This window comes from Condylura cristata, unplaced genomic scaffold, assembly GCF_000260355.1.
Source record: "Condylura cristata isolate star-nosed mole 26May11 unplaced genomic scaffold, ConCri1.0 scaffold00027, whole genome shotgun sequence".
In the NCBI taxonomy this organism is placed as follows: domain Eukaryota; kingdom Metazoa; phylum Chordata; class Mammalia; order Eulipotyphla; family Talpidae; genus Condylura; species Condylura cristata.
Window position 1 is genome coordinate 23,749,093 of NW_004567128.1, and position 21,464 is coordinate 23,770,556.

Genomic DNA, 21,464 nt, shown 5'->3' on the forward strand with positions numbered 1-21,464 from the left:
TTCCTGTACAGTGATGGGTGGGGTAGGGTGGGGTGAAGAAAAAGTACCACAAAATGAAAGCCCAGTGAGGAAAATTAGAGATAACTAAGTCTTCTTAAGAAGCCACATCTGACATTGGGCATGAATGCTGGTGCTGGAAAGGGGCCAGCCTGAGAAAAAGAGGCTGACTGTATTCTCGCCAAGTCCAGTGAGCAGGGCTTGGAGGGAGGAAGCTGGAAAAGGACAATTGATAAGGATAAAAGTGAACAGAAAGGGACTGTTAATTCAGTCTTTAAGAATAACTTGTGCTTTTATACTGCAGCTGTTATTTAAGTTAAGGGAACCAAAGGAGAAATAAAAGATAGAACCACAAGTCATCTTGTAGGAGAATTACCAATAAAGAACACAGAACTCTGTCATTTCATCAATAAGCTTGATCTCTTCATTGTATAACTTCCTCTGGTCCTTGGATCTGCTAAATGAAGATACAGTGGTGTGTTACGGAGTATTGGGCACTCACAGCTACTATATTTGTATTTAAAAGAGGTCCAAAATTGAAGAACTAATTTATCATAAGGGATTGATAAATTCAATTTTAAGTCAAAGTAAAATTTTGTTCCCCTCCATTCCTGTCACAGATCCATTTACTGAGTGCTAAAAATCATCTCTCAAGATTTCTGTTGAATTGATCATCATATTGTTTAAAGATGTGGAGTGTAAAACACAAATAATGATAGAAAAATCTGAAGAAACAGCCAAAGCAGTTACAAGAGTGAATGGTAGAGAAACGTGAGCTTACAAACACCCTCATCAAATATTTTCTCACTCGGTAGGGTGTCTTTTTGTTTTAACAATAGTTTCTTTGACTGTGCAGAAGCTTTTCAGTTTGATAGAACCCATTTGTATATTTACGTTTCTGTTTCCCTCTCCATTGGTGTCAAGTACCCCCCCCAAATTCTTGAAGCCAATGTGGAATGTTTTGTGTATGCTTTCTTCCATATACTTAAGATATCTTTCCTTACTTTCAAGTCTTTAATCCATTTTCAGTTAATTTTTGTGTATAATGTGAGTTGGTGGTCTAGCTTCTTTCTTTTTTATGTGAATATTTGATTTCCCCAACACCACTTATTGAAGAGAATCTCCTTCCTCTATTGTATATTCTTGATCCTTTGTTATAGATTAACTGTTCAAATAAGGGTGATTTTATTTCTGGACTCTCAGTTCAATTCCATTGATCTGTGTACCTGTTTTTATTCCAGTACCATTTTGATTGCTATAGCTTTGGATTATAATTGGAAGTCTTGAAGTATAATACCTGCATTCTTTTCTATCAAGATTGCTTTGGCTATATGGAGTCTTTTGTGGTTCCATATAATTTTAGTAATGTTTAATTCCTTTGAAGAATGCTGTTGAAAGTGCGATAAAGGTTGCATTGAATCTGTATATTGCTTTGCGTAAGGTCATTTTAGCAATGTCAGTTCTTCCAACCTATGAGCAAGGACTATCTTTCCAATATGTTGTGACTTCTATTATTTTTAACAGTGTCTTATCGCCTTTGTTGTAAAGGCCTTTGACCTCCTTTGTTAAGTTAATGTCCAGATATTTAATTATTTTTGAAGCAATAATAATTGAGATAGCTTTCTTGATCTCCTTCCTTTCTAATTTGTTGTTTGCATATAGAAATGCAATAATTTTTGTATGTTGACATTGCATCCTACAAATTTATTGCACTGATTTATTGTTTCTAATAATTTTTAGTGGAGTTTTTAGATTTTTCTATCTATCATATCATGACATCTGCAGGTAATGGTAATTTTATATCTTCTTTACCAATTTGGATTCTTATTCTAACTTTCTCTTGACTAATTGGTCTTGTAGGATTTCCAATACTGTGTTGAATAATAGCAGTAAAGGTAGACAGCCTTGTCTTATACCTGATCTTAGGGGGAAAGGTTTTCAGTTTCCTACAGTTTTTTATGATATTAGTTGAGTTTGTCAAATATGGCCTTTATTCTGTTGAAATATGTTTCTTCTACCCCATTTTTACAATTGTATGAGTTCTTAATTGAACAGCAACATAATTCCTGACCTGCGGAAGAATTTAGTCACAGCTAGTCTCTTGCCAAAATTGTCCCACATACAATGATTAGGGGCCCTCTCTGGTCGTACAACGTGTTAAAGCACAACACTATGAAGCTATCACAGCCACTGCAGCATGAGTTCAATCCCCAGCCAGGGAGGTGACCCACATGGCGTGGCACACCTCTCCTGACCTGCCCACTGCTCTCCTCAGTAGTGTACTTTATCGATCTGCCTCTTCTGCTCCCCACTCTGTCTCTGGTGAATCCTCTCACCCCCCCACACCTCTGGCCTGTACCCCAGTTCTTGTGTGCATAAATAAATAAATCTTTAAAAAATGCGATAGATTAGGCTAGCATAAATACAATGGAATGTCCTGGTTCCTCTGTTTGCCTGTGGCACCATGTCAGGTGACTATTTCGCAATGTATACTTCAGTGTAAGAAAAAAGAAAAAAACCCCACTAAATTTCTGTCTATCATAAAAATATGTATTTCAATGTGCTTTGCAGTAGACAAACACTATTCAGTGGAACTTTCTATAGTGATGGAAATGTTCTATATCTGCTCTCTCCAATACAGAGCCACTAGCTATATGTTATAGAGCACTTAAAATATGGCTAGATTGATTGGGGAAGCAGATTTTAAATTACATCTAATTTTAATTAATTTAAATTTAAACAACGACATGTAACTAATGATTGCTATGTTATTACGATGTAGAAGTAGACCTTGGAAAATGATAATGTAATTAACAACATTTATCGTTAACATTAAGGAAAAGCTTAGCACCTTGGAGTCAGCCATTTAAATAGCTGTTTATCCTTAGGCCATGTATGTGTGTTTAAGTGACTATGATGTTGCTCAAATTTTCTTTGGGAACATGTAAATTTGATGCTACGAGTAGAGCTGCCCTGTTCTCTTTTACTGGCCTGCAGGCCAGACTAACATGTATAGCTACTTTCTCTTCCAGAATAGGCTCTGCTATCCAAAATGGGTCACATTATTAGTAAGAACAAGGAATTAGAGCCTTCCAAGGAATAAAAACTTTCCTTGATAACCAGGCATTCTCTAGACACTGGCTGAGGGTTGAAACAAGTGCAGGCCTTTAAATAGAAAAAACAGCAGCCCTTCCGCTCTCCCTAGGAATGATGGCATTGGTGGTTGGAATTCATTAAAGACTGGATCACTCTATACCCACTCCAGGAAGATCATGTACAGACATACATGCACACACATGTATATACTCCTATATACGTATTTACATTTTTAATTCCTTGCTTTTGGTCAATCAACAAAAGGGAATTGAGGCTGAAATCCCATGTGAGCTTCTTTGTAAAGCCCACTTTACTAAGACAGGATTAGGCAAGATAAAGAAAAAGGCAAGAAAATGAGCATAAACACAATTAGAGTAGACCAGCCCTCAAGTCAAGTCATGTGTAATTTCCAACATAAAAAGATTTAATTATGCCATCATGACCAAAATCACTTATTAAGGGCCCATTTATATGTGACGCTGGACTGAGAACACATAGAGAAAGGTCAGAATCAGTCTCAGCCCACTAGACAGACAATAATGAAACAAAAAGAAAGTTATTCAGGGTGGGAATTAAATACATTAATGAATATTTACATTCAGTGTAAATGTAGCCCCCACAGAGCAGACTGGAAATTCAAATGACTAGAGAACAAGCTCTGAACTGTTCTCACTTGGATGCAGAAGCAGGAGGAGGGAGGAGTCTGTTTGGATCTGTTGTTATTCTCTTTGCAACGTGCATCAGTGTGCTGTTTTTCCTTTGGGAAAGGTGCATGTGTGTGGAAGGGTGGCATTTCAGGACTGATGCAGCCTGGAAAGTGTTTTCTTCCTGCTCCAACCAGTGAAACAGAGAGATACAACCTGTCCCTGTAGTATGCACTAACATAGGGCATAGAAGCTGGAAGAGAGAAGGAAGGGGGAAGAGACAGAGACAGAAAGAAAGAAAACTAGTGCTCAAGAGTGTAAAATATCAGTTGGACTTCTTGCAAGAGTCTCTCTAGATAGGAGGTAGAACAGGGATTTTTCTAGTCCAAGGCTGTAGAGACAAGAAAGGCAAACTAGGCTTAAAGCTAATCATGAGGCTGATGAACAAGAAGCCAAGGTGGGGGAGGGAGTGGTCCAAAGTTTTGCCAAGCCAAAGGAGTTCAAAGTACAAAATAGGTATGAATTATTAAATCAGGTATCTAGAACTCAGGAAGGTAGTAGAAAGAATGTCTCAGAAAAAAAAAGGAGTGTGGCAGAGAGAAGTTTGGAACAATTGATTAGAACAGTTTTCTGAAGCTGTATTTAGTCTGGCACATCCTTTGTTGGTTAGGTTAAGTTTGCAAAGTTAAATGGACAAGCAAGGTAATAATAACCAGTGATTTGTCAGTTACATACTGGAAGTTCCAGCATTGCACATATCTGTGCAATAGTCAAAGAGGGATCACGCCTCTAGGATGATCGCACCCAAGCCAAAGTGCCAGCTCTAAAAAGTTAGGACAGAAAGTGTGGGCAGTCTTTAATGCATTGGCTGTGATAGAAAGAGGGAGTCTTTCTATCACAGACTGGTAGGAGACATGAAGGAGCCTGAAATACATATGATGGACAACACAGGAAGAAGAAATACCTAAATGGATCTCGGAGCTTTCTATTAAGTACAGGTATTTAAATTCTTTACCTCACTAAATCCAGTTGGGGAATTTTTAATCTCTGCTTTTCTCTTGTACTTGGTTAAATTTGATAGTGTGGCATAATGTAACCTTCCCGAAAACTTCGGACATTGGCTCTTGTGTCATCACTTTCTCTTGGTTTTCCAGTTCTCTGCACTACATTCATCCCTCCTCATTTGATACCAATTTCTTTCTTTCTTTCTTTCTTTTTTTTTTTGAAGATTTATCTATTTATGCTTACAGAACTGGGGTAAAGGCCAGAAGTGTTTTGGGTGAGAGGATTCACCAGAGACAGAGTGGGGAGCAGAACAGGCAAACTGATGAAGTACACTGCTGAGGGGAGCAGTCGTCAGGTCAGGGGAGTTCTGCCATGCCATATGGGTCAGCTCCCTGGTCAGTGATCAAACTCATGCTGCAGTGTCTTCAGAGAGCTTCATAATGTGGTGCTTTAACCCGTTGTACCGCCAGGGAGAGCCCGACACCAATTTCTTATATGGAGTCCATGGTTGGTCTTCAGCATGCCATCAGCATCTCTTACCTGGCCATTCCATATTAGCTCCTTTACTGTGTCTTACTTGTTTTGCTTTAAGGGTGAAGTATTCTTTTTCTCTTTGCATTCTGGCTTAGAGTATGGGATGGGAACTTATGCTCACCTTTCTCATTTAAGGAAATGTTGACTAACTCCAAAACTGGTATCCTACAGGGAAAATTAAGCAGAAGAGACCCTAGCATTCCCTCCATTCTTCCATATCCTTCACTCTAATGCTCCTGAAGGAATATTGAACCTATCTGGGATCTGAGGTTGAGGATGGAATAAAGGCCATTGTTCAGCTTTTTTTTTTTAAAGGTTTATTTGTGCATACAGAAGTGGGGTACAGGCCAGAGGCTCAGGGGTGGCGAGAGGCTTCACCAGAGACAGAGTGGGGAGCAGAACAGGCAGATCGACGAAGTACACTGCTGAGGGGAGCAGCGGGAGGGTCAGGAGAGGTCTGCCACGCCATGTGGTCACCTCCGGTGCAGGCGGGGATCGAACTCATGCGGAAGTGGTTTTAGCTTCTCAGTGCTGTGCTTTAACCCGCTGCACCACCAGGGAGGGCCCATTGTTCAGCTTTTTAAAAAAATTGTTAATTTATTATGCCTACAGAACTGGGGTATAGGCCATAGGTGCAGGGGTGTTGACAGAATACACCAGACATAAAGTGGGGAGCAGAAGAGGCAGATTGATGAAGTGCACTGCTGAGGGGAGCAGCAGATGAGACAGGAAAGGTCAGCTGTGCCATGTGGATCACCTCTGGGACCAGGGATTGAACTGGCACTGAAGCAGCTGCAGCTAGCTTGCAGTGCTGTGCCCTAACCCATTGCATCACCAGGGAGGGCCCCCTTTGTTCAGCCTTTGAGACAGCACCTCTTCATTTCACCTTCTATAGTCACATGGTAGCTAACCAGAGAAAAGCTTCCACATCTTAGATGTTGTATATTTCAAAAATTTCCGACTGGATAAACTCAATTTAAGAGGAGGGAATAGACAGAGCCTTTAGAATTTGGGTTCCAGATGCATTCAGTCCAACCTGACACCACCAACAGAGCCAATAGCTATAATATATTTCAGTCCATACTTTCATCTTATGATGGATCCTAACTGATGTCATTAGTGGACAAGGAATGTGACTAATGGACATCTTCAAATATCAACAAGTTTGATATTATATCAACCCCTTCTAGTTTTGCTCCTCTTTATTTAGGGATGGCCATGTGTCGTGGTTAATTTGGAAAATTCTCAGTTTATGCTTATTGCCCTGGTATAATAATGAATAGAATTTTCTTAGAGATTAAGCTAATGAAATTCACTTGTGTGGAACCATCCAAGGCCATTTATATAACTTGGTAATTTTGTGTTCTTTTTTTCAAAGATTCCTCCCCCAAAGCAAATAAGCTTCATGTGGATAAACCCAGATTCACCTTTATATCCCCATTCACGCTCAGAAGTGTTTTGGTTGGAAAATGTGTGTGTGTGTGTGTGTGTGTGTGTGTGTACAATTTGTCAATAACTCTCAAATCCCTGTAAATAAGAAAATGAACAATACAATTAAAAAATGCAGAACTTCACCAAAGAAGGTATATAACTGGCAATTAAGCCTGAAATTATTAATAATTAAAGAGATGCAGATTTAAGCCACAGGGAAATCACTATATCCTATTGGGATAGCTAAAACAAAACACAAAACTTGACAATACAAAGTCCTAGTGAGGATGTGGAGCAAATAGAGCCCTCATTCACTGCTGTGGGCATGGAGTAATTTCTCATAAAATTGAACAGATAATTAACCATATGTCTTCCAAAATCCCAATTGCCCTTCATTTGGTGAGTGACTAAGCAAACTGGGATGTATCTATGCAACAAAATAAGATCAAAAATAGAAAGGTGCTTTTATTTGAAATTTCAAATGTTATTCATTATTCTAAGTGAAAGAAGCCAGCCACAAAAAGCAACATGATATGCAATTCCACTTATAGGACATCCTGGAGATGGTCAAATTTATTTTTATTTTTATTTTTTTTTAGCCTCTGATGAGACGGTCAAATTTTAAGGACAGAAAGATGAGTAGTAGCCAAGAGCTGGTGTAGTAAGAGATGTTCCCAAAAAAAAAGGGGCATGAAGGAAATTTGGACTGTGATTGAAATGTTCTGTCTTTATTTTGGTGATGGTTACAAGACTATAAGCACTGTGAAAACTTCGAAATGTAAATCAAAAGAGCAAATTTTACTGAATGCAAGTAATAGTAATAGTAGAACTTAAGAAAAGGTCTATTTAGGGAAATAGAAATCAACGCCTCACACCTTTTGGATTTCTATTATATGTGTGTGTGTATGCAATATATATATGTGTATATATATATATATGTGTGTATATATATAAAATATATATGTATGTATATATATATATATATGCGCATTATAAGACATATGTTGGTGAGGCCACAGAGAAATTGGAACCATTGTATATTATTTGTGGGAATGAAAAATGCGGCGGCCACTATGGAAAGCAGCATGAGTTTCATTATGAAGAACATAATCAACCAATATTTAATTGACATATATAGAACACTCAACCCAACAATAATAGAGTAATAATAGAATAAACATTTTCAAGTGTCCAAGATAGACTATATCTTAAGCCCAAATACCAAACCTCAACAAATTTAGAAGGAACTGAAATCATATACAATATGCTTTCTGATAATAGGAATGATATAAAAACCAATGACAGAAAGACTAAAGGAAAATCTTGAAACACTTGGGAGATTAAACAACATGTGTATAAATAATGCATGGATCGCAAAGTGTTTCAAATGAAATAAAAATAGAACATAATGAAAATGAGAATACACAACATCAAAATATGTGGAATCTAGCGAAAGCAGTGTCGAGAAAGCTATTTATGCACTACATAATTACATCAAGAAAGATTTGCAGGTCTGTAATCTTAGCTCCTACCTCAAAATAAATAAATAACTAGGAAAAGAAGAGCAAAATATATTCTAACCAAGCAGAAGGAAGAAAATAATAAAGAGCAGAGATACATGAAATTGAAAATAGGAAAAGAATAGAGAAAATCAATGAATCAAAAAGTTAGCTCTAAAAAAAATAGTAAAACAGACAAACCTCTAACAAGATGGAAGGAGAAAACACAAATCTCCAATATCTGGAATGAGGTGGTATACCACTGCAAATGCTACAACCATTCAGAGTATAATAAGGAAATACTATGAACAGCTTTACATCATGAAATCAACAGCTTAGAATAAATGAACCAATTCCTCAAAATCTACAAACTATCAAATCTCATCAAGCTGAAATTGAAAATACAACTAGATCTATAACTATAAAAGCAATTTAATTTTTAGTTGAAAGCTTCCTTGCACCCAAAGTGAGGGGGGGTGTTGGTGGTGGAAACAGCTATCTCTGGCATAGGTGATTTCATTGGAAAATTGTACCAAATATTTAAACACTCGTTTTACATGGTCTGTTCCAGAGAATAAATGATTATGATTCTGTAAGACACAAAACTTTGGGCTGGGTTGTTAGAGAGCAGTAAATAACTGAAACACTTGGCCACCTACATTCTTTTTTTTAAAAAGAGATTTATTTATTTATGCATACAGAACTAGGTACAGGCCAGAGGTGCAGGGGATGAGAGGATTCACCAGAGACAGAGTGGGGAGCAGAGCAGGCAGGTTAATGAAGTACACTGCTGAGGGTAAGCAGGTGGGTCAGGAGAAGTTTGCCACTCTATGTAAATTATCTCCGGGACTGGGGATCGAACTCACACTGAAGTGCTGCATCTTAATCTGTTGCACCACCAGGGAGGGCCCTACATTCTTTACTTACGATACTATGCTGTGCTTATGCCAGTCCAAACTGACCCTTCCTTGTGGAAGAACTACCATATTAATTGCATGGAAATCTGCTTGTTAGTGAATTGCCAAGTCAGTCTCCACACATGGTGTGCAGTTGACTGGTGCCTTATTGACATCATTCTGCTAGTCTTGCTTCTGAATGATTCATCCCTTAAATCTTGAAATACAGAAACTTTTTTTTTTTTTTGAAATAAAGTAAATCTCGGCTCATACTTCAGCTACCTGGCATCTCCAGTCCTCTGCTCTATTCAGAGTGGACATGGAATTTGTTCTGTCTTATAGTAGGGAGGGAGTTATTATGGTGAGAGTTGGTATTTATTGTTAACATCTACTGCTATTTATTTATTGCTAGCATCTACTGGCTTCTTAACTATGTATGACTATATATTAAGGTTTTATAATAAATCCATAAGGGAATTTCTACTATTATCTATATTTTACAAATGAAGAAACTGAAGCTTAAAGAGTAAAATAAGTTGAATGGTGCCCCCACCCCCCCATTCATGTCCACCTAAAAGTTCAGAATGTGACTTCATTTGCAAATGAAATTTTGCAGATATAATTAAATAAGATAAGGTCATGCAAGATGAGTATGAGCCCCTAATCCAATGAGGGATGTCCTAATAAGAAAAGAAGAACCCAGAGACACAGAGAGAGGAATCAATGTGAAGACAGAGATCTGACTGATGTAGAAGTACTTCCAGGGATGCTGAGCTTTGCCAGCAACCTCCAGAAGGCAGGAAGGACATGGAACTGATTTTCTTCTCTATTTCTGCATAAGGAACCAACCTTTCCCACACCTTCATTTAGGATTTCTGGTCTCCCAAACTATTAGAGAATACACTTCTGTCACTGGGTCACCAAGTTTGTGATAATTTGTTTTGGCATCCCTTAGACACTAACACAGGGGTGTTAAGTGGGTTGTCTAAGATCCCACTTTTAGTAAAGATGACATTGTAGAAACCATGGCTTGAAACAAAGTCTGTGTGGTGCAGGAGCTATACTATTTAACAAATGTACTTTCTCTAGATTTTATCTCTACAATTTAACATCAAAACATTACCCAGAACTTGTGTCTTTATGATAGACTCAGGAAGCATTAAATATTCTCCATGGCTCTGGGGAGACTGAGTTTTGTTGGCTTGGCCATTTCATAACCATTCTAGGAGAAATGTACCAGCTCCTCTGGTTCAAAACCCAGGTATTAGCATAGGTATAGATAGGGGTACAGAGATAGATGGGTATACATAAAACTCAGTGAAGTCTTTCTCTCCTATTTACCTTGGTTTCCTGGGTATGTGGTAGATTGTTGCCCATATCTAACAAAATCTCAATAATGTCTGTTAATTAATTAGACAGGAATTAATGGATAAATTCTCTTGAGGATTTTATAATTTTATTTCAAAGATTAAGTAAATCTTTAACCCCAAGTCTGTGCATCTAGCTAATACAGTGAGGAGAGGAGAGCTTGGATATTAATTTTTTTTAAGGCGGCAATTTAGAGGAAGGGCTTTTGTATTGTTATACCAGCTGGGTTCAGAGAAAGTCCAATCATTGGACACTTGCCTGAATTGCATTCTCTATTTTTTTAATCTCTATTCATTTGATGAATAAAAATGCAGCTTTTTTTTAATTTGTATTCTTTAAATATTGGTTGCATTTAAAATGTTTATCGATCTTCTGGTTTTCTCATTTGTGAATTGTTTGCTTTGGTCCTTTGCCCATTTTTGTCATTTAAGAAAACTCAAACTAAAATTAGGAAACCATTAGCCATGTTTTAAAAGCTTGCTTAATAACTGGCAATGTGACCTCATTCATAAAAAACATTTAATGAGGATACCTCATGACTAAAAATTGGGAGTCACAATTCTTTGTGTGCAAGTTGTAGAATTCTTGAGAGCTTTGTATATCTGTGATTAAGAGAAATACAGAAATTGTATTTCAAAATTGTAACTGTGTAATTAATTTATCTTCTAAGCAAGCAGATCTGTATATGGATGCACATAAAATTGAAGATAAGTATACGGTTTACAAAAGTCTTTCATAACAGTTCCAATAAAATAATTTTGTTTTGCTTTCTTTTAATTTTATCTAGAAACTGTTAGCCATAATTTTCAATTTGATAATGATTAGCCAATATAAATCATGTATCTAGATAAATGTTCAATAGCTGTAAGTTCTGATTTGGAGGTAGGAAACTAGGAGTAAATCTATGTTAAAAGAAGTAGAATGAAACAGCCGTGTTCTCTTATGAGTAGTGCTGGAAATGTATGATTTTAATATTGTAACAATAATTTGGAAGAAGGAAACATACAGTGAGATTTCAAATTTGCAAATAACATTAAGATTTTTGAAGTTATAGTACGCAAAGTCAAACTGAGGAAGGAACTAAAGGAAGCTCCTAGGATCTTTCTTTTGGGGAAGGGGAGGAAACGGGGTTTGGTATGTTGAGTTGACAGAAAAGAAGCAGGTAGATTTTAAAATAATCAAGTGTAAAATTTTCTATTTAAGGAAGTTTAATACTGCAAGAAAATGGATCCCTGGAAGCCATGAGCTGTGTTACAAGACCCATTAGGTACATGAGCTCTTAAAAACTAACTGATCAGGAAAAATCAATCCAGTTCATTAGCCAAGTTTTCCTGCTTGGAAACTCAATGGCAAACATTATCTTATCCAGTGATAAATCACAATGCATCTGTAAGAAAGCTGTGTTAATCTTGAGAGAAAAAAAAGAAAGAGCATGGCTTTTGAGTCCCTGGCCATAGGATCTAGTCACATCTTTACCACTTTGGTTATGTGTCATTTGCAAATTGATTTATCTGTTCCAGTATCATTGTCCTTACTTTTGAAATGATGGATAGCAATGACTACATAGGATTTTGTTAGTATTAAATAAGTTAATGAAGAGAAAATGCTTATTGCAGGACCTGGTCCATACCAAGTGACTAAGTTATGCTTGAGCTCAGAGTTTCACACACATGCACACATTGCAAATATGTATAGTGTGTGCATTATTAGGGGTCTTTATGAGTTTTATCACATGAAAATCTAGAGAAACATATACTAATTGCTATTTAAGTTGTATTCAATCATTTTCAATGAACCTTTTGGTTTTCTTCATAAAGTCTTCTGTTAAGGAATCCCTCTAGGTCTCATTAAATAAAACTAATTCTGATAGGAAGTTCCAGAAGGGCAATTTGTTGCTAAGAGCTTGGTGAAGTCAGTGAGCAGAGGAGTTAAATGGCTCTCCTTACAGAAAGCTGGTTGCCTTTATTAACCATCTGGAAGCCCATGGGTGTTCCACACCTTCTACCTCTATGGCTTGTGCACAGTCTTTAGATACTCTTGAAATGTTTCCATGATTTTCTTATTAATGGATGTCTCAGAATACTAGTGGTTGGAGATTGCTAGGAGATCCACATCTAAGAGTTTCTCAGTAGATAAGAGCTGGATGTTATCATGTACCCAGAAGATATTAATGATCTAGCTGTGACTGTGTTTGTGGGAAGTCCAACATTTCATTCATTTCTGACCCTTCTAGATAAGGTGAAAGACTGAAATTCTGATGTTCCAAATGCAAACCTCTGGTCAGCCAGTTACTCTGATAATAGACCTAGAAAAATCTTCAGAGCTGTTTCCCTTCGTGCAGAATAACATTCTCTGTCCTTACCTCTCATTTCTCTTACTGAATGGAGAAAGTGATATCTTTATGACCCTTGGAGGCAATGCGTGATTTAGAATAGCTAAGTAAAGAGAGCGATAAACAATGGCTGTGATACAGAGCACTTGTCACCTTCTAATTTATTTCTTCTCCATCTGACTTCAGAGAGGAAAGGAAAACTTGCTGTTTATTCACAGGAACAATATTTTTATGGTTCAGCTTTATCAAGCTAGGTTTTGAGTCAGTTTAACATAAATTTCTCAGAGTTAAACCTCAATTCCATCTAAATTTTCTAAGATGAAAAAATATATTAAGTAAAAGTTGCACAAGGCAAATATATCAGTGAAATCATCTATATGGTACTCTCTGTTGAGACGTAAGGTTCAGTTGGGCCAAAAACACCCAGAGGAAGGGGGCTAAACCTGCCTCCTTATCTCTCAGAGTAAAGTAAATGGGCCAAGTTGACCTTTTAGCTACTTGATATTATGGGATGCTTCCTATTCTAGATTTCCCTTCCTTCCTTCCACTATTATGCATGATCAGGTTACAATTTTTTTTTTTAAGTATTATGACCAGGGCAATAGATAGATAACCCTGCATGGTAGGGATGTGTGTGTGCGTGCGTTTAAAGTTCTCCAGGTGATTCTGATTGGTATTTGGCTTGATATCCAATAATGTACAAGATAATTGGGGTAGGGATTCTGTGTTACTGAAAGGCAGATACCAGTGAGGGGCTGTGATTAGATAGTTTTATGATCAGCTTATCTAAGCTACATTTTCTAGTTATCAATATAGGTGTTGCTGTATTCTACAAAACAACTACAATTAGGTGACTTTGAAGATTACCCTGGGGAATCTGGGTGAGCCTGACCTAATCAGTTGAAAAACCTTAAGAGCAGAATTATGATTTTCCTAAAGAAAGTCTACCTGTGAAAAATAGAAGCAGCTCCAGCTCTATCTATCTGTCTATCATTGATATTGATCTATTATCATCATCTATCCTGGATTACTGGTTCTATTTATCTAGTAAAACACTGAGTGATACAGGCTACTGCAAAGTTTATATTACATATGATGAAAAGTTGTTTGGGATGGTGGGAACTAGGATGGGGGATGTACATAAGACACATTTTTGAGTTAGAATCAATGGAATTTAGAGATGAAGCTAACAGTAAGAGTTAGAAATAGGAAATTGTACATTTGGGTGAAATACACCATCCTGAAGATTACATGGATAGAGATTAAAAACTCAGAAATAATAAAATCTTTGTGGATATGGGAAAAGCCAGTGATTTTAGGACATGATAAACTTAAGGTGTTAAAGGAACTCTACTTTGCTATGGATCCAATTAACATTTGAAGATAAGATTTATTCATGGGGAGAGAATAGATGGAGAGAATTTGTTAAATTATTATAATTTTAAGATTTACTTTATTCATACATATAAGAACTGGGGTATAGGCCAGAGTTATAGGGATGAGGAGGGGAGAGGATTCACCAGAGACAGAATGGGGAGCAGAAGTGGTGGATCCACTGAAATACACCGCTGAAGGCAGCAGTGAGCAAGACAGAAGAGGTCAGCTGCACCATGTGGGTCAGCTACCTGGCCAGGGATCGAATTTGTGCTGCAATGTCTGGGATAGCTTCATAGTGCTGCACCTTAATCCCTTGCACCACCAGAGAGGCCTTAACTTAAGCCTGAAAACATATTAACATTCCTGAAAAAATATTCTTTTGTCCTTAACTATTCGCCATTTACATATCTATTTATTCATCTTTTTTTGTTTTATTTTTTTTTCCTAGAGATTCTTGGGTGCTATGTGGGGTACCTGGACCAGCAAGGGGGCAGAGCCCCAGGGACAGCGTGAGGAAAAACGCAGACATGTCTTTCGATGAGGAGAGAGAGAGAGAGAGAGAGAGAGAGAGCACTTTATTCTTATAACAGCCATATATATATACGAGCTTGAGGGTGGTACAGAAGGTACGGGTGAGGGATGGTCTGATGCTCTTAAAAGCCAATGGGTTTTGAGGGGAGGGATCCATCGTCATCTCTCAGGCGCCAGAACTTGCTGAGTGCGAAGGGAAGAGGAGTGGGGGAAGGGATTCGGGTGTGCTGCTTTCTCAACGGAATGTTTACCCTAAGTTCTGATCAAGTGTTGTTTTGTGCATAGGAGGCAAAGTCCTGGTCTCAGTCCCCGACAATGCTAGTTCTTTTTTAGCCAGTGGCTATATCCACTGCATTTGCTCTTCATGACAATGGAGGATGAAGACCCATTGACAGTGTACACCGAAGACAATGATAGTCCTTACAGTGTACACCGAAGACAACGAGAGTCTTTCATGAAGTACCCAAAGCCTTCCCACTCTTTAAATTATCTGGCTCTAATTTTGAACCCATGGAGACAATTGCTCCATACTTTAAGCTCCAGGTCTCAATTCAATTGAGTTTCCATCTTCCAGGGTTTCAAAAATTTAACTACTTCTACTTTCCAGCTTTGGGTCTTTGAAAGGGAGCTGTGGTAGATATTCTGCATCCGTTTCTCCAGATCTATTCTCCACCCAGCTCTGGTGTGCTCTCTACCCCAGGAGCTGAGCTGTGCAAGCTGCATCAGTGTACCTCCTTGCTCTCTATTCTGCTTGAATTTGACCAATAGGAGACACTGGCAAGAGATCTGAATGCAGCAAAGGAAAGAGAAAAGTTACATATTTATACCCACAGTTCCCTCCTTGCCAGGCCAAGATTTGCTAAGGGTGCATCCTTTCCCCATCGCTACAGTCTCTACCCAGAGATTCTCTCCTGTGCCACGGGAGTACCATGTCTGATGTCCCACCCTCGTTTTTATCTTTATCCTTGGGGTGATAGTAGCTTCCAGCTTTTGTAACCCTGGGTGCTTCATAGTCTCTTGTTGCTTTCTTTTAATTTTGCCTACACTTTGTAAATAGTCATTTAATTAAATCATGTATACCATGATTTTTGAGAGTACCTTCTAATTCCTGCTAGGATGCTGACAAGGAATGGAATAAGATGTGTGAAATATATTAGGGAGTCATTTAGTTAAGGTTATTATTTAATTTCAAATGACTGAATCTTCCATTTGTCCATAGTTGACACATAATCTGAAAGTTAAGACTCTAACCCTTAGAGTTAGATTGCTTAGATTTAAATATTATTTCCATAATGGCTATTTCCATGTTGCAAGGATATAAATTTCCACCTTTGGAAATTTTAAGATTCAGTTTTTACATTTGTAAAATAGAGATCATACTGATACTTACTTCATTGGGGGATCTTTTAAAGATTAAATAAGGTAATATAAGTGAAATTCTCACAACAGTTCAATAAAAACTTACTGAATGTTAGCTGCTACCTTTATAATTGTTAACATTATTATTATCCTTTCTTCTTATCCAGCATGTAAAAAGAAGCCTGAATCACACAGCATTTAGAACTAGAAGAACTATTATCTTTAAAATAAGCTGTTGCTTTGATCTCCTGTGCAAAATTATTTAACTGAATAGAGAGCAGCGAAACGCTTTAATCAATTCTGAGAATTTCCCACATTCATCCCATTTGTTGATGTAATGCATTAGTGCCCATCCAAAATGAATCATCTTGCTTCATTCTCCTCCCCAATTCTCATAATTTAGAAGACTCAGTGATGTTCTCTATCCCAGGAAAGTGAAAGTTATTTCTGTTGTTAAAACTTGAGTGCATGGGTGCAAGAGTTAGGGTGTAGTCCAATCTCTAGTCTCAGGCCTGTTTCCCAAGCCCTCTCTGTTCTTAATGTATTTGGTCCCATGCCTGACTGAGATGTAAAATCTAGAGATTTTGCATTTTTCAGATCAGCAACTAACATTTTGGAGACTACACAAACAAGAAATGATAGAGTGTGAAATGTTACTACTCAATGAAGCTAACAGAACAAGAATCCCATTTTCTTAATCAAGATTCTTTTAGTTGTTTATGTCACATGGAGACTTTTTTTTAAGAATGCAGGAATGATCACAGAGCTTAAGGACAAGAAGTCAACAAGTCGACCATTTTTGTGAATTGGAATCATGAGTAGAAAATTGCAACAGCAGGTAGAACTGATATGTCTGTCACAAGGTTTGTTCTCTCCTAGTATGGAAGTAGCCTACAGTGCCCCCATTGGCCTGTCCTGCCTTCTAGCAACAAGAAAAGTCTGACCTGATAGTCAAAATCTCTACTGTATATTCCAAGGAGAAAGACTGTTCTAGCCTGGAGGCAGGATCTCTTTTGGATCCAATCATCTGTGACCCAAGGCTCAAGGCCATAAAATACAAATGAGGTTGCCAAGGTCTTGTGCATAAAGAGAGTGCTTCTCAGAAGATTGGTTTTATTTGGGGATAGAAAGATACTCTTAAAGTTCTCTTCTACATCTCCTTTTCTTCTTCCTTCTATCTTTTCCTGTTCTTTCAAGGTAGAAACACATTTGTCATACATGATTAAAAACAAAGAATTCCTTTGCACTCTTAACAAGGTTGCCACACTATTATATTAATTGAACTTGACTCAGAAATCAGGTTTTTAATTACAAAACTCCAGAATCTCAGAAAATTTTGGAATTTAAGACCATAAACATTAATGGTTCCTGGTAATTTCAAGTCAAATTTTGTGGTCATAAAGTTGGGCATTTAGCATATATTACAAATATTCCTGTGCTTTGCGAAGAGTCAAATTATCTTCTTGGATTTTATGATCTCTTCGATAGGCCAGCTTGAGGGAGAGTTTGAGAAGTTTTTGACACAACCTGTACTCTGAAATGAGAGACCAGGCTCCATTGTGAATTTTGAGTACTTCCTTAGTCCATGATACTGTAAACCCAGCAACAGACTGATTAGTAATATTTTCTTATGAGTTGTCACCATGAGTACAGCCTGGTCACAGGAATATAATGAGGATTTCTCAGCAGTAAGAGCAGTGGCATTAGCTGCAGGGAAGAAAAAAAAATACCTGTACAATGTGTTGAGTGCTTGGAAATACCTTGTAGGAAGAACTCATAGGTGTGTGAGAGAATACAGAATTGTCATTGGGTATAAGTGTTGGAAATAGTAGGTAAGTGCTGGCAATTGTGTGTTAGTGTTGGCAACCATGTTTAATGTTGGTAAATGTGTGTAAGTGAAGACCTTTGGAGTGTTGTATGTTAGTGAAGAACTTTGGTCAGTGCTTGGGACAGTCAAGAGACATAATACAGATTTCCAAACGTAGTGTCCCCTTCTCTACACTTAGCCTGTTTTGACTTTGTATTTCTCAAGAACATTAAGCTGTTGTTATCTTACCCCATGTCAAGTACAAAGCATCGGTGGTGATGGAAGAGCAATTTCTCACAGAGGATTGAAAAAGAAGACCTGGAGGATGAGAAGGCCACAGCCCCACTGAGTACAGTAGTCAGACATCAGAGGTGGGCTGATTTCATATTTTGGGCAGGAAGACAAAGAAACTGCTGTGAGTTCTCTATGGGGAAACTTTCTGTTTAGAAGTTTCTCCCTCAGAGGTCTTACTGCAGTTTAGCAAATAACACCTGCAGCATTTAGATACCATACATTCAATGGACATTTTATTTTCTGCCTTTTCTTATTTGTTTTCATTGTTGAAATAACAAGCTTTGAAAATATCATCGATGTCAGAGACGTATGCCTTGACCTTCACCACTGGTCCCTGGCAATCCACAGGAAAGCAGTACAGTGAGCAAAGGCTCACTCCAAAGCAGAATTTTAATTGATCATTTCTGGAACACAAACTGAAATGATGCCATGAAAGGTATGAGTAGGTGTGATTGATGCGTAAAAAGTTTAACCAAACATATCTTTTTACTGATCAAGCAAAAAAAAAGTCACCATCCAGAATATTTAAGATAATAAACCACAAGAAACAATAAAATAGTGAAATATATTTTTCCACCAATTCTCCACAACTACTTTTTTCTTCCCTGTGAGTGAGTAGAGAAATTACTTTTAGGGGGGTGCTTGGATTATCCTTTTAACAAGTGATCACTGAGCATGCACTGCACATATAAGATCATCCCAGCTTTATGTGAATGAGCAGCAGCACAGGTGTAAGTATATAAAGGGACAAATGCCGTGACAGGGAAAGCGGTGAGCGCAAGTTCTTATTTATTTCTCCCTGCTATTGTCTTGTGCTGATTTTTTTTTTTCATGGATCTGAAAGGATATATGGGTATCTTGACAGCCAATGACATTCTTCCTGATCCCCTCGTTATTGCTGTGGCAGAGAAGCTTCTTAGAAATTGTGTTGAGTGGTGTACAGTGGGAACCCCCTTGCTGATAATATTCTCCGAAGGCCTGGGAGTAACTGAATGAGAAAATACCAGTTCAATCCAGAAAAAATTGGGGGCTTTGTGACCACACCTACTTCGTAACAGCCCATTGTGGAGAGCTCAGGCCTTCAGGAAATGCAGCTGTGGAGGATGCCAGGATGTGCGGCACTTATTCCCCCAACTCTTTCTGGCAGTCAGTCTCTTGTCTACCCTGAAGAGAAACTGCCTTGCACAAGGTCACATTTCTTCCAGAGGTAATCTGCATTCAAAGATGGGTCAGGGTACAGATATAAAAGCCCAACCCTCTTGTCCTCACTTGAGATGACCCTGAAGGACTGTCCTTGCTCCAGACTTGCTCTGGAGTTGGCTGAATCCTTGTCTTCCTCCTTCCGCCCACTCTCGCATCCTTCTACTCCCTTTCCCAGTGATGAACCCATGAAATACTCCCTACTAAGTGTCTTGGCCTGCTAATCTCAGCCTCAGATTCTGCTTTCCAAAAACCCAAAGTGACATCAACCCTTCAGAACATAGCCTGAACTCAGAAGTGGGTAGGAAAAGAACACGCGCCCTGTCACAGGTACTGTGAGCCGCTTCCCAAAGGCCTGGGGCTTGTGCGAAGCAAACTGAGCACAAGGCATGAATAAGCAGAGGAGTCTTTGTTCTGATGTGTATCCCTGTCTCGGCACATGGGCGTGTGGGAACCTGTGTGTACTGAGGTGGTGGCTGAAAATCACCAGGACTCCATCTCCACAGTGACATTGTGTATTATATGTGTGCCTTAAATACACAACAGAGTGTGTGAGATGACAGTGGGAGATAGTAATGACAGGAACACAGCACTCTGCTGCAGCATTTCCTGTCGCTGTTTGGAAGCAGAGAGACTCCAGAAGCCTGATGGCAGTGTGGCTGATGCTCGCTTTCGGGGCTGGTGCACTTGTCAGTTTCAAGCACTGCTCACGCATTCTGATGCCCTTGGCAGATGGCACTGAGAAATGCCTCTCAAACCTCTGGCTTATTAGAGAGGATGAAGGGTGCCAAAGCGGAGAGGAAGAAAGAATGAAAAGAGAGAACAGACTCTAAATGTTAGAGGGCAAGGGACTTGGGGGAAATCTATCCCAATAAGAAGTGTAGGTCCTGCTCCAGTAATAACTGCTTCAAGGTCGGTAGCAGAGAATGGATGATGGAGTTTGTGGAGAAAAGCTAAACATGTGTGGCATGCATGAGGACATGATGTTGAAAAACAGACTACCTCTAATTTATTCATCTCTCCATCCCCAGTGCTTAGCACGGTGTCTGATATAGAGTGGGAGCTCACTGTAAGTTTATAGCATGAATGAACAAAGGCACTGGGAGGATAGACACATTAGTGTAAGTCTATGAGGACTGCAGAAGAAGAGAAGAACATATACTTGTGGTTGATTTCACAAGGCTTCATGGGCTTGGAGATGGGTAGAGAGAAGTAAGAGTGAACATTTTGCAATGGTAGGGAGTATTCTAGGTTGGAGGAGCTGCAGAGACTGGAGTTTGAGGGTAGAAAAAGGTTTATGAGAAAACAAGGCCTGAGTTGGTGACCAAGAGAGACGAGGACCTGACGTAAGGGCCCATGACCTGTGATGAGGGTGGAGCAAGAGGACTCCATCTGGCTTTAATCTGATGATCATTGAGGAAACTTCAAAGGCTCTTAAAAAAAAAGACAGGAAATGATATTTTACAAATGTAAGTATCTTTACCTTAGCATCGGTGCTCTTTACTTATTCTTGTCACCATCACTATTAACACCCCTTCAATTCATTTTTAAATCACACATTGCAAGACAATAATCAAAATCTGAGTTAAATTTGATGAAACGACCACATACATTTACCACCACTTCCTCCTAACACCAAAATTACAGAAATGGAATAAAATGTGTAAACTCATGGGAATGAAGGGAATGATAGCAAGGTCTGAGAGAAGGTGAGATATTTCCACAAATTTCTAGAAGACAGAAATTATATGCAAGAGTTCACACTAATGAAACAGGCAAAGGATGCTATTCTATTTGCATAGAAGGGCCATAGCTTGCACAGAGGGGCTATGCGTGGCCAATTAAGGAGGGCACAACCTGGCCTGCAGAACTACAGATATAATTAAGGGTGATAAAGGGGAGGGATGGAATATTAATTAACAGTCTGCACATGAAACAGAAAATTCACTAATCTGTCTCAAATGTAGTACATGCAGTATGTCTATCACTCAAGCAAAAAATAAGAGAATTTTTTTTTTCAAAATAAATGGAATGTCCTGAGATAAAAATTTCCTACATTCTGACATTTAACAGCTACCGAGTATAATGATAGAA